The 14,627-nt window shown below is 41.7% G+C and overlaps 1 pseudogene; it reads left to right on the forward strand.

The window, feature by feature from the left end:
• The first annotated feature begins 13,451 nt into the window (after positions 1-13,451).
• LOC138439838 (olfactory receptor 2A1/2A42-like) lies at positions 13,452-14,392 on the forward strand (annotated as a pseudogene).
• Positions 14,393-14,627: the final 235 nt, after the last annotated feature.

The following is a 14,627-nucleotide window of genomic DNA, read 5'->3' on the forward strand; positions in this document are numbered from 1 at the left end:
TGCTCCAGCTCTCATATCAGTACATGACTATTGGAAAAATCATAGCTTGGATTATACTATGATCTTTTTTCTTTGATTGCTCTGAATTTAATATATCTGAAATTAACATTTATTTAAATTGATTTCCTGAGTCTACAAATTTGAATAGTCTTTCCACTGCCCTAACTATATTAGCTTATCAGTGGTTTAGGTCACAAGATTTGGAAGAAAAAAAGAGTTATGAAGGGAGGTGATCTTGAAAGCCTGGATGCACCCTTGTCCACTCACAAAAATTGCACTCCCCCTGTTCAAGAGTAAGTCAGAGATGTCTAGCTAGTTGTGCTCCATAATGTTGAAAAATCTCATATGAAAACTGTTGAGTCATATTGGGGAGCAGGCTGATAATTATGAAGGAACATAATTAATACAAGGTATTTTGGAGAGCCAAACTAGTCAATCCAAAAGGAATTGGACTGCAAGGAGATCCAACTAGTCAATCCTAAAGGAAATCAGTCCTGAATATTCATTGGAAGGACTGATGCTGAAGCTAAAACTCCAATACTTTGGCTACCTGATCTGAAGAACTGACTCCTTGGGAAAGACCCTGATGCTGGGAAAGATTGAAGGCAGGAGAAAGGGACAAGAAAGGATGAGGTGGTTGGATCGCATCATCTACACGATGGACATGAGTTTGAGCAAGCCCTGGGAGTTGGTGATGGACAGGGAAGTCTGGCGTGCTGCAGTCCATGGGGTCGCAAAGAGTCAAACACGGCTGAGCGACTAAACTGAACTGAACTGATTTTGGAGAAAGCAGGGAAGATAAAGGGAAAGCTTGCTGATGGGGTGGAAATAGTATGTTGTTTACAGCTTTGGAGGTAAACTGATTAGCTCATGGCTGCTAAAAGAATAAAACTAGGCAGATAATGGGTACAAACAAAAAATTTCTGTTGTTTTTTAGATTCCCAGAAAATTTTGTGGGTTGAATGTAAGTTATGTAGATGTACGGACTGTCTCTGTATATTATTTTCTAGTGTCTTTTCAACAGTAATTTCATAGGAAATTCTACCTGATAGTATAAGCGGCTAGCATGGTATGACTGGCTCTTCTGCCTTGTGGTAATTAATTCTGTTTTACAAACCCAACGGTCAGAGTTGAGTCCCATATATTTGATGTAATTTTTCAGAGTGTTACTTTTACATCCACTTTATAACTTGACCTGAGACAAGGATGGCCGCTTTCCCCCGGACTCTTCCTCCATTTCATCATAACACTGAACAGAAGGCTTGTTCAGTAGAATTAGGGTGTGTCCTTCATTTGGGCTTTAATAACTTCTCAACCCTATTCTTAATTACTGTGTGTGGGCAACAGTGCTTACTGAATGTAGAAACAGTGGGCTTTTACAACAAGAGTTAAGGCTTTAATTGACCGCTCCGTGCTGCACACTTAACGCTCATATCGACCATTTACATGGACCATCTCGCTCAGTCATTATAACATATCCCAGAAGAGGGTCCTATTATCAGTCTGTTTTATGTATGCATGTACCAGAAAAACAGTTCAGACCTTTACCTGGACAGTCTGACTCCTGAGCCTTGTGTACTTAACCATAACGATGTCATAGGTCAATATCATTGTAATTCAATAAAGAAGAAGTTTAAGATATCCCAAGGAAGAATATGTTAACTGAAGAAGTATGTCTGCACTGTCTCATGTATGTAAAGTGAGCTGTTCTTTGCTCTCTGAGGCCTGGAAGATCAGAGACAATTTATGAGAGGTCAGTTGTCCTGGAAAGTAAAATATATGGACAAAGTGGCAAGAGTTATGGGACTCCTAGAGGAATACAGACCATGAAGAAGGTGAGAATTAAGTCTACTCTCACTGAGATTGGTGATTTAGTTCAGCTAAGATCAAAAGCTGTTGTTCAAGCTGGTTTTAGAAAAGGCAGAGGAACCAGAGATCAAATTGCCAACATCCACTGGATCATGGAAAAAGCAAGATAATTCCAGAAAAAAATATCTATTTTTGTTTTATTGACTATGCCAAAGCATTTGACTGTGTGGATCACAATAAACTGTGGAAAATTCTGAAAGAGATGGGAATACCAGACCACCTGACCTGCCTCTTGAGAAATCTGTATGCAGGTCAGGAAACAACAGTTAGAACTGGACATGGAACAACAGACTGGTTCCAAGTAGGAAAAACAGTGTGTCAAGGTTGTATATTGTCACCCTGCTTATTTAACTTATATGCAGAGTACATCATGAGAAATGCTGGACGGGAAGTAGCATAAGCTAGAATCAAGATTGCTGGGAGAAATATCAATAGCCTCAGATATGCAGATGACACCACCCTTATGGCAGAAAGTGAAGAGGAGCTAAAAAGCCTCTTGATAAAAGTGAAAGAGGAGAGTGAAAAAGTTGGCTTAAAGCTCAACATTCAGAAAATGAAGATCATGGCATCTGGTCCCATCACTTCATGCCAAATAGATGGGGAAACAGTGGAAACAGTGTCAAACTTTATCTTTCTGGGCTCCAAAATCGCTGCAGATGGTGAGTGCAGCCATGAAATTAAAAGATGCTTACTCATTGGAAGAAAAGTGATGACCAACCTAGATAGCATATTCAAAAGCAGAGACGTTACTTTGCCAACAAAGGTCTGTCTAGTCAAGGCTATGGTTTTTCCTATGGTCATGTATGGATGTGAGAGTTGGACTGTGAAGAAAGCTGAGCACCAAAGAATTGATGTTTTGAATTGTGGTGTTGGAGAAGGCTCTTGAGAGTCCCTTGGACTGCAAGGAGATCTAAACTGTCCATTCTAAAGGAGATCAGCCCTGGGTCTTATTGAAAGGAATGATGCTAAAGCTGAAACTCCAGTACTTTGGCCACCTCATGTGAAGAGTTGACTCATTGGAAAAGACTCTGATGCTGGGAGGGATTGGGGGCAGGAGGAGAAAGGGACGACAGAGGATGAGATGGCTGGATGGCATCACCGACTCGATGGACGTGAGTGTGAGTGAACTCCGGGAGATGGTGATGGACAGGGAGGCCGGGCATGCTGCGATTCATGGGGTCGCAAATAGTCGGGCATGACTGAGTGACTGAACTTAACTGAAGATCAAAAGTCATTACAAAGACATCAACACCCTCTGTCTTTCTCTCTATCTCCATCTCTGATTTTGTCTCTCTGTTTCTCTCACTACCGGCTAGACACTGCACTTTACAAGAATTATTTCATTTCATCCTCACAATAGCCCTTTGAGGCAAAAGACAATCCCCACTTTACACATAAGGAAATGGAGGCAGAGGGACTGAGTAACTCACCCAGTTCACAGCGAATGACAATCCAACTCAGGATTGTACTAAGGCAGTCTGATTATTGACCCTATAATCATTACCACTGGGTAATGGCCTCTTTAGAGCATACCTATGGGAGAAGGCAATGGCATCCCACTCCAGTACTCCTGCCTGGAAAATCCCATGGACAGAGCCTGGTAGGCTGCAGTCCATGGGGTCGCTAAGAGTTGGACACGACTGAGCAACTTCACTTTCACTTTTCACTTTCATGCATTGGAGAAGGAAATGGCAACCCACTCCAGTGTTCTTGCCTGGAGAATCCCAGGGACAGGGAAGCCTGGTGGGCTATCATTTATGGGGTCACATAGAGTTGGACAGAACTGATGTGACTTAGCTGCAGCATGGGTAAAAATCAGGGAAATTGAGAGGCTGAATCAAAGCAAGTGACTCAAACCAGTGAGGGCATTAGGCTTTCGAAAGAAAGGAATTGCATTTGCTAAAGAAAGCAGCTTGACTCCAAAGTGCGATGTGAACAGTGGGTGTAGTAACAAGGAAGAACTGTGGCTCCAAGGGTCAGAGAAGGAGATGGTTCTCTGGAAATGAGCTGGGAAGTGAAAGAGAACCAGTGCAAGGGAAGACTGATGCCACAGTTTTTCACTGGTTCCTCACCAGCAGAGAACAGGCAGAATGGAAGTCTGATAGTATTGTCTAAAAAGAGCCTTTTCCCAAGACAAAGGAATCCAGATTTCATTTGTGTCATTCAGTTCAGTTCAGTAGCTCAGTCGTGTCCGAGTCTTTGGACCCCATGAATTGCAGAACGCCAGGCCTCCCTGTCCATCACCAACTCCCAGAGTTCACTCAGACTCACGTCCATCGAGTCAGTGATGCCATCCAGCCATCTCATCCTCTGTTATCCCTTTCTCCTCCTGCCCCCAAATCCCTCCCAGCATCAGAGTCTTTTCCAATGAGTCAACTCTTCACATGAGGTGGCCAAAGTACTGGAGTTTCAGCTTTAGCATCATTCCTTCCAAAGGAATCCCAGGGCTGATCTCCTTCAGAATGGACTGGTTTGATCTCCTTGCAGTCCAAGGGACTCTCAAGAGTCTTCTCCAATACCACAGTTAAAAAGCATCAATTCTTCGGCGCTCAGCCTTCTTCATAGTCCAACTCTCACATCCATACATGACCACTGGAAAAACCATAGCCTTGACTAGATGGATCTTAGTCAACAAAGTAATGTTTCTGCTTTTGAATATGCTACCTAGGTTGGTCATAACTTTCCTTCCAAGGAGTAAGCGACTTTTAATTTCATGGCTGCAGTCACCATCTGCAGTGATTTTGGAGCCCAAAAAAATAAAGTCTGACACTGTTTCCACTGTTTCCCCATCTATTTCCCATGAAGTGATGGGACCGGATGCCATGACCTTCATTTTCTGAAAGTTGAGCTTTAAGCCAATTTTTTCACTCTCCTCTTTCACTTTCATCAAGAGGCTTTTTAATTCCTTTTCACTTTCTGCCATAAGGATGGTGTCATCTGCATATCTGAGGTTATTGATATTTCTCCCGGCAATCTTGATTCCAGCTTGTGTTTCTTCCAGTCCAGCATTTCTTATATTGTACTCTGCATAGAAGTTAAATAAGCAGGGTGACAATATACAGCCTTGATGTACTCCTTTTCCTATTCGGAAGTGATGTTTACGTGATGTTAAGTATTGAAAGACATGTCCTGAAATATTATTTTCATGGAATTTAGCAGGATTTTTGTAGTTTACATTACTTTTCCATTTTTAAGATGTTCTGCAGTTCACCTGGGCATGAAAGGAGAAATCAAGGAGAAAGTAGTCTTAATATTTATGGGTTGCCAGCTATGTACCGACTTTATTATATAATCAGGAGCACTTACCACATTCCTAAATAAATACGTGGTTCTCCTCATAATGGACACACACCTGTGGAGCACAGGTAAGCATGTTTTCAAAATGTGATAATCTGTGAAAGATGTACCTCAAGTTTATGCCTCACTCCCAGCATGTCAGAGGTCATGCTATAAAAACTCATTCATTTCTAAATTTCACAATTGCTTGATATGAAATTCATAACCTCGAATGTCCAGTGTAAGACAAAAGGGCAAATAAACATGAGGATACCTTAGGCAACAGTTGTTCTCACGCTCCTGGAAGCGGTGATGGTTTCTAGAGAAAGCCCAAGTCCTCCCCCTTCTCCCGAAGGAGTAGACTCTTCAGCACCTCTTCAGAGCAGAGACTAGAGAGTAATTCCAGTGGTCGCCCTACTTTGATGGTTTGTGTCTTAGAAAATCCTCCCCTGGGCAGTGTCTAATAAGACCCCTGGGACACCTTGCCTCTTTGGACCTCCTAATCCATTTCCTGCCTCTATAACCAGCTCTCAGCAGCATCTCCACACCTTGAGTTTTTACTTGGAATCCGCTGCTTTTTCAGTGTGCTTTCTGCTCACTTCTGCTAACACAAGGGACCCAGATCACACTGGGGAGAAGAGAAGCTGAAACTATAGAACTTAATGCCAGGAGCTTATTCCATGTCACACTGCTTCTGCTTCCTTACGAATTCAGCTGAACCATCTGGAGATTTGAGAAACATGGCAGTGCTGGGATTCATGAAATCCAAATAATGCCAACTATTCAGGGACTGTAAGCAGTGCTGTTTTCTCAGGGTGTGCCCTGGGGCCCTCTGTGTTTCCTAATCTTGTCCTGCTGGGGATGAGAGGGAAACAGAAAAGGAGAGTGGCTCTGTCCCCCTCCCCAGTGGAGGTGGGCGTGCACCACATGTCACAGCCACCCCTTCCAGTGAACCCTCAAGAGCTACAGCGAGGTTGAGCCCATCAGAGAATTATCCTCCTTTTCTGAGGATCTGATCCCATTTCCAATCTGCAACAGAGATGAGGGCTCTACAGCTCCCACAGAAGCTCGCCAAGGCAGGACCCCATCCAGCCTTCAGGTGCTTTCCTCTTCTGAGACCTTGAGTCCAAATATGGGTGTGAACCAGATTGCTGTATTTTATTTTACCATCAATGCCTCTTGTACATGTATAACATCTAGTCTTTTGGTTTTGTTTTTTAATCTGACTTTTACTTTATATTAGTGTATAGTTGATTTACAATTTGTGTTCGTTTTAGGTGTACAGCAAAGTGATTCAGTTATACATATATCCATTCTTTTTCAGATTCATTTCCCATATAGGTTATTACAAAGTATTGAGTAGAATCCTCTGTGCTATACAGTAGGTCCTTGTTGGTTATCTGTTTTATATATAGTAATGTGTATATGTTAATCCCAAATTCTTAACTCTCACTTTTATACTGCTATTCTTTTTAAGCACAGATAAAGAAATTCAGTTTTCTATAAATATGGGCTAATAATTATTCTGCTGTGGGGATAGTTTGAAGAAAAATTAATGCTAACTTTCTAAAATAGTGCTCACACATAGTATAAGTATATATTTAATTTGGTTAATTTCATTCTATACAGTGGATAAGTAGCTGTATGAAACCTATAACTTTGTGGACCCTGATGCTAGATAAAAGAATAACAAAATCCTGGGTGTTGGATTTAGGTTAAATACATGGAATAATTTTTATAAGCTGAGAAAGATTTTCTAGGATACATTAGGGTGTAATCTTTCATTTCAGGGAAACTGATGTTACTTCAGTCTTTATGTCTATGTCTCATCAATAGAACTACAATATATAATCTATGAAGCCCATACACCTCTCATCCATTACCCATAACTTGGAGAACAGTGTCAGGCACTCAGAAAACACTTCGTATATTAGACTTTCCCAAATCTAGAGTGTACATGAATGAAAGTGAATGTATGTGTGTGTGGTTGTGTGTGTAATGTATATGTGTGGTTGAGGAAAAATCAGGAAAGCAAGAGTTGCTACATAAAGGATAATCTCTTTAGTTTTTAATAGAATTGTCAGCTTTAAGCCCTTTTTAATCCCCAATATCTCTTAAACTAATCATGCACTTTCCAAATAAAGACATTGAAGGTCAGAAGCCAAAACCGGCCTTACTGATCCTTCAACTGTATATTATCCTCAAAAGCAAGTCATTGACTGTAATACAATCATGTGTAGTAGAAATATGCTCAATTTTTACCTCAGTTAATTCATTTAACTATTTAACCTGTATTACCTCAATTTTCACAACAACCTCATATAATAGATACTGTCACATTTCTCTTTTCAAAAATTTTAATACTAGGGCTTGAGAGGTTAAGAACTCAGAATCATACAAGTAGTAAATGCATGTCTGATCCTTAAATTTATGCTCTTTAATTAGTAATCCATCTTGCTTTTCTATCATAAATTATCAATCCAGAGGCCAGAAAATCTGTAAGGATATAGCTGAACACCATCCACCAACTGGACACCTAGAGACTACTTCATCCACAGCAAAATACACATTCTTCTCAAGCTCACATGTAACATTCACCAAGATAGAGCACATTTAGGGCCAAAAAATGCACCTGAACAAATTTAAAAGAATAGAAATCACACAGTGTCTGTTCTTAGATCAAAACGGAATTAAAATGGAAATCATTAACAGATTTAGCTGGAAAATCCCCCCAATATTTGGGGATTACACAATCACTTTCCAAATAACACATGGGTCAAGGAAGAAAGATCAACAGAAATGCTAAAATATTTTGATCTAGAAAAGAATCAAAAAAGGGTTCTATTGAGTACATTAACTGTAACAGATATTTCTTATAACTTGGAAGTAAGCATGCAGCACTTCGGTTGAACTGAGGGTTTAAAAATAGCTTTCGTTTTTAGGAATGCTCTGTGACTCACACCCACAACATTAGAAAAGAGTTTGTCAGCCCATCAGATCTTAAATTTTACTTTTTGAAACAGAGGCCCCATCTAGCGCTGACAGGTTTGTTCATGTATAAAGAAATGATTCTGATCTTAGATATTTACTTTGAAACCACAGAGATACTGAATAATGTATTAGTCATCAAACAATTTGCCAATTTTTAAATTGCTAACTTGTACATACATATCAGATGCATCATTATAGCATAAAATGATGCTTGAATGTTGTATTTTATATTGGGATGTATTTCATTTCTTTCTTAGTCTCATCTTTCAGTTCTTACAGTCTTTAGTAAACTAATCCATTTGAGTTCAGGTAAGAGACTTCTAATGCCGTGTAGAATGAAAATAGGGCTTTCCTGGTGGCTCAATTGGTAAAGAATCTGCCTGCAAGGCAGGAGACACAGGTTCAACCCTTGAGTTGGGAAGATGCCCTGGAGAAAGAAATGGCAACCACCCCAGTATTCTTGCCTGGATATCCAATGAACAGAGGAGGCTGGCAGGCTGTAGTACATGGGGTCATAAAGAGTTGGACACAACTTAGCAACTAAACCACCACCAGCATAAAATCTGAGGGAAAAAAGAAAGTAGAAGTGTTTTTCAGGTGTTCAATGCTTAAATATTTTGGAGATTCTACAGTTGTTATTACCAAACTTCAGACAGCATTCTTTTTGGCCTTGGGAAGAATATCCTTAATTTAGTATTATTCTCAATGACAGAGGATGAGATGGTTGGATGAAATCATCAACTCCATGGACATGGGTTTGAGCAAGCTCCAGGAGTTGGTGATGGACAGGGAAGCCTGGCATGCTGCAGTCCATGGGATCAGAAAGAGTTGGACATAACTGAGTGACTGAACTGAACTGATGCTCAGAAAAATTTAAGCAAGTCTGAAGTACCAGACCCAGTTCAAGGATGGTCCAAGCATTCAATATTTAGGCATTCATTCACTCATGTGTCTCATTCATTCATTTGTTCACTCAGTAAACATTTGCTAAGTGCCAGAATTACAAAAATGGATACACCTGTTCTTTGTTCACAGGGGATGTGTTACAATCCTGTTGACAACTATTCATAAAGAATTTTAATATAGTCAATAGGCCCTCCTTCCTCCTGTCTCTCCCTTTAGGTTTCAAAGAGATTCCTACTTTGTAAGCAATGTTTCTTTTTTCTTTATGTAATTAACTTGGAATTTACAAAAGGAAATAAAGGATGACTTAATAAAGAGATTAAGCATTTTATAAGAGGTAGATTCAGATGCATTTTCACAGCTAAATGTTTCAATATATTTTATGTATTTTCCAAATAAATTTAACAAGTTGTCCTAGAACAATGATTTTTAATATAATCCTGAAAAAATAAGCCTTCATCATGTGTTAGAAATTCATAGTACAGTTGATTTAATTGTGTCTTGCTAATAACTTATTGATGTGTTAGTTGGTCAGTTGTATCAGACTCTCTGCAACCCCATGGGCTGTAGCTCACCGACTCCTCTATTCATGGGATTTTCCAGGCATAAATAAACCTGAATGGAATTGTTATAAAAAATTGGCAAGAACTTTGATTATCAGCACATCCTCTTTGTCAGAATATCTGCATAAGAAGGCAAATCAATACAGCCTGGTTGGTTGGTGAGCATGGAATCAGGGTGGGAGGTGGGGAGGTGCTTAACTGGAGGTCTTACCAGTGAGGGTATTGATCCCTGATCACTGAAGCCATCTGACCTGTAGACACAGACCTGTAGCAGGGCGGCATGCTCATCCCATCAGGCCGGATGCCCCGGGACACTGCTGAAGATGTGTGGATAACCACTGGCCCATGGATCACTACCTGCTTTATTCCTCAGTCTTTCCATAGACAAGGACCTCACACAATTGTTATATTTGGATTCCTGAGTCACAGTCAGATCCTCTCTTCCTTCTTCCATGAAAAACAGTGAAGTGAAAGTGTTAGTTGCTAAGTCGTGTCCTACTCTTTGCAACCCCATGGACTGTAGCTTACCAGCCTCCTCTGAAAATGGGATTTCCAAGGCAAGAATACTGGTGTGGGTTACCGTTTCTGTTTCCAGGAGATATTCCCGACCCAGGGACTGAACCCAGGTCTCTTGCATTGTGTGCACATTCTTTACCACACAGGGCCACCAGGGAAGCCCTTCCTCCGTGAGATTGCATCAAAGCTCCTTGAGTGGAGTTTTCTGCATGCACTTAGAATTCTCCAGTTATATGTCTACACAGTTCTCTTGTTTTCCTTCTCCAGTTCTTCTCCATTCATGATGAGCGGACTTTACTTTTATTTCTCTTTTTTCTGAGTTCCTCAGGGAGTATCTCATTAATGTCTCCATTGGTATTAATGATTGGTATTAATTTATCTTAATGACAACTAGACCAGGATATTATCAACAAAAGCACCTTTCTGTACACTAATCCTGGAGAAGCTGCTTCTTCCAAAATAAGCAGGCCCAAGTTCAATAGATCAGCCTCAAGTCATGTTTGCCTAGCAGTAAGGTGGCCACAGGACAGGACTGGAAAAAGTCAGTTTTCATTCCAATTCCAAAGAAAAGCAATGCCAAAGAATGCTCAAACTACCGCACAATTGTACTCATCTCACATGCTAGTAAAGTAAGGCTCAAAATTCTCCAAGCCAGGCTTCAGCAATACGTGAACCGTGAACTCCCTGACGTTCAAGCTGGTTTTAGAAAAGGCAGAGGAACCAGAGATCAAATGGCCAACATCCACTGGATCATGGAAAAAGCAAGAGAGTTCCAGAAAAAACATCTATCTCTGCTTTATTGACTATGCCAAAGCCTTTGACTGTGTGGATCACAATCAACTGTGGAAAATTCTGAAAGAGATGGGAATACCAGACCACCTGACCTGCCTCTTGAGACATCTGTATGCAGGTCAGGAAGCAACAGTTAGAACTGGACATGGAACAACAGACTGGTTCCAAATAGAAAAAGGAGTACGTCAAGGCTGTATATTGTCACCCTGCTTATTTAATTTATATGCAGAGTACATCATGAGAAATGCTGGACTGGAAGAAACACAAGCTGGAATCAAGACTGCCGGGAGAAATATCAATAACCTCAGATATGCAGATGACACCACCCTTATGGCAGAAAGTGAAGAGGAGCTAAAAAGCCTCTTGATGAGTGAAAGAGGAGAGCAAAAAAGTTGGCTTAAAGCTCAACATTCAGAAAACGAAGATCATGGCATCTGGTCCCATCACTTCCTGGGAAATAGATGGGGAAACAGTGAAAACAGTGTCAGACTTTATTTTTGGGGGCTCCAGAATCACTGCAGATGGTGACTGCAGCCATGAAATTAAAAGACGCTTACTCTTTGGAAGAAACATTATGACCAACCTAGATAGCATATTCAAAAGCAGAGACATTACTTTGTCGACTAAGGTCCGTCTAGTCAAGGCTATGGTTTTTCCTGTGGTCATGTATGGATGTGAGAGTTGGACTATGAAGAAGGCTGAGCGCCAAAGAATTGATGCTTTTGAACTGTGGTGTTGGAGAAGACTCTTGAGAGTCCCTTGGACTGCAAGGAGATCCAACCAGTCCATTCTGAAGGAGATCAGCCCTGGGATTTCTTTGGAAGGAATGATGCTAAAGCTGAAACTCCAGGACTTTGGCCACCTGATGCGAAGAGTTGACTCATTGGAAAAAACTCTGATGCTGGGAGGGATTGGGGGCAGGAGGAGAAGGGGATGACCGAGGATGAGATGGCTGGATGGCATCACGGCCTCGATGGACGTGAGTTTGAGTGAAGTCCGGGAGATGGTGATGAACAGGGAGGCCTGGTGTTCTGCAATTCATGGGGTCGCAAAGAGTCGGATACGACTGACCGACTGAACTGAAGGTGCTAACTAAATGTCTGCACCAGCAAAGATGTTATATTTGTACATGATATTTTGCAGAAGCTGTTATCCAGGACTTAGAACAAATAAACATCACCAGTTCACAGAAGCATCAAATACTGAACCACCAAATGAATGCTATACACATCTCTAAAATGACAAATTCACTAAATTACCTAAAAAAAAAAAATTGGCTATCTGTAAGGCAGATATCAGTTCTTGTGTTTCTGAAGTAGGACCAAGTTGATTTTTTAATGAATTGTCATGTCTTGTCTTTTTGAATTTCACATATGGTATGTGATGCAAATGCTAAACCATCACACAAATACTGAAGCCTACCACACACTTACTCCAGGTATGGCCTTTTCCACTTATTTTGACCTAGATTTTCTCTTTTAACAGGAGTAGAGCAGTAGGGTTACAGGTAGCACATGGGAAACTACATCATCACGTGTTTCACCTGCATCCACACATACACACCACAGCCTTCAAAGAAACGTGTGAGTGCCTGACTTTACGGTCATTTACACCCTTGCACAAAAGGTCCAGATTCACAATACATAAATGCCACGCAGCACTCCCAAACCCAATTCCTACAAATTGTAGAGCTTGTTATTCAAAACAGTTGTTTGGTAAATTAGTAACTATGATGGCATCGGTACATTCACGGCCAATGGTTGGTTTGATTTCATCACTCTTAGTAACATAAAGGTATTCACTAGAGTTCATGTGGAGCATATCCGCTGACCCCTGCTTAGCACCTTAAACAATCACATTGTCATAAAAGTTGCCCTTTATCTGTTTGTTCCTCCTGTTATCATGTAAACTGCTCTACATCTAAAGAGCAAAGGTTGATTTGCTGAAGGCAACACAGTTGATATTCCTGTTGAGAAACTGGAATTACATTTCCTCTCTAGGACTACTCTAATTCTCATCTTTGGTGTTCTTCCTTTACTGATTACTTCTACTTTCCAGAAACTCTCTTAGTAACAGATGTGCAGCTTAGCACCTTGTCGTCATTTAGGAATGTGCTTGGTAACTTGACATGTGCAGCTTCAGAATGATTCCTATGTCATGGTTATTTTATCTCCTCTTTTGATTGGACATTCCTTCTTCCCATCACGCATCAGTGGCTCTAGGTAACCTATCATGGTGACACAATCCCTTTCTGTAAAACTGTATGTCAGGTTATATGATTAACTTAATGTGTAACTAGTCATCATCTTAACCCATTCCAGTGTTCTTGCCTGGAGAATCCCAGGGATGGCGGAGCCTGGTGGGCTGCCATCTATGGGATAGCATGGAATCGGACATGACTGACGCAACTTGGCGGCAGCAGCAGCAGCAGTCATCATCTTAAAATCATGTCCCTTAAAAAATGCTATTTTCTGAAATAATGTCTAGAGGTTTTCAACAATTCTGTCCTAAGTGATCCTGTTTTATAGTTTTCATAGTGAAATGGGAGAAAATCAGACAATAGTTACAGAGTTCATTCTACTGGGACTTGGTCTTGGCCCAAGGACTCAGATGCTCCTCTTTGGGCTCTTCTCCCTGTTCTGTGTCCTCACCCTGCTGGGGAACGGGGTCATCCTGGGGCTCATCTTACTGGACTGCAGACTGCACACCCCCATGTCCTTCTTCCTCTCACACCTGGCCATCGCTGACATGGCCTATGCCTGCAGCACAGTGCCCCAGATGCTGGTCAACCTCCTGAGTCCAGCCAAGCCCATCCCCTTTGCTGGCTGCATCATACAGACCTTTCTCTTTCTGAGTTTCGCTCACACTGAGTATCTGCTCCTGGTGGTGATGTCCTATGATCGGTATGTGGCCATCTGCCACTCCCTCCAATATTCTGTCATTGTGAGCTGAGGAGTCGGCATCAGCCTGGTGGGGACTTCCTGGGCATGTGGCTCCCTCCTGGCGCTGGTCCATGTGGGTCTCATCCTGAGGCTGCCCTTCTATGGGCATCATGAAATCAACCACTTCTTCTGTGAAATCCTGCCTGTCCTCAAGCTGGCCTGTGCTGACACCTGGCTCAACCAAGTTGTCATCTTTTCGGCCTGTGTTTTTATCTTACTGGGGCCGCTCTCCCTGGTTCTGGGCTCCTATGCACACATCCTGGCCACCGTCCTGAGGATCCAGTCCACTGAGGGCCGCAGGAAGGCCTTCTCCACCTGCTCCTCCCACCTCTGCGTGGTCGGGCTCTTCCTTGGAGTGCCATCGTCATGTCCATGGCCCCCAAGTCCCGCCACCCTGAGGAGCAGCAGAAGGTCCTTTCCCTGTCTTACAGTTTCTTCAACCCCATGCTGAACCCGCTGATCTACAGCCTTAAGAACAAAGAGGTCAAGGGTGCCCTTAGGAGAGCACCGTTCAAGGAGAGTCATTTCCTGCTGGAGTGACATTTGAATCACTGCCCCCGCCTGAAGAGTTTACTTGAAACTTTGGTACTGAGTATCTACCAAAGCTTATCACTCTGTGTCTCCGAGACTAAGTCATCCAAGACACTCTGTAAAGAACTCTCTTTTCCTCCCCATAAATTAGTTAGGTTTTGCTGTATTCATTATATTTAATTCTATCAACCGTATTTACTTTTTCATTTAACTACTTGGTGAATTAAGATGATCCAGAGGGGGG

This window comes from Ovis canadensis, chromosome 4 (assembly GCF_042477335.2).
Source record: "Ovis canadensis isolate MfBH-ARS-UI-01 breed Bighorn chromosome 4, ARS-UI_OviCan_v2, whole genome shotgun sequence".
NCBI classification, from domain to species: Eukaryota; Metazoa; Chordata; class Mammalia; order Artiodactyla; family Bovidae; genus Ovis; species Ovis canadensis.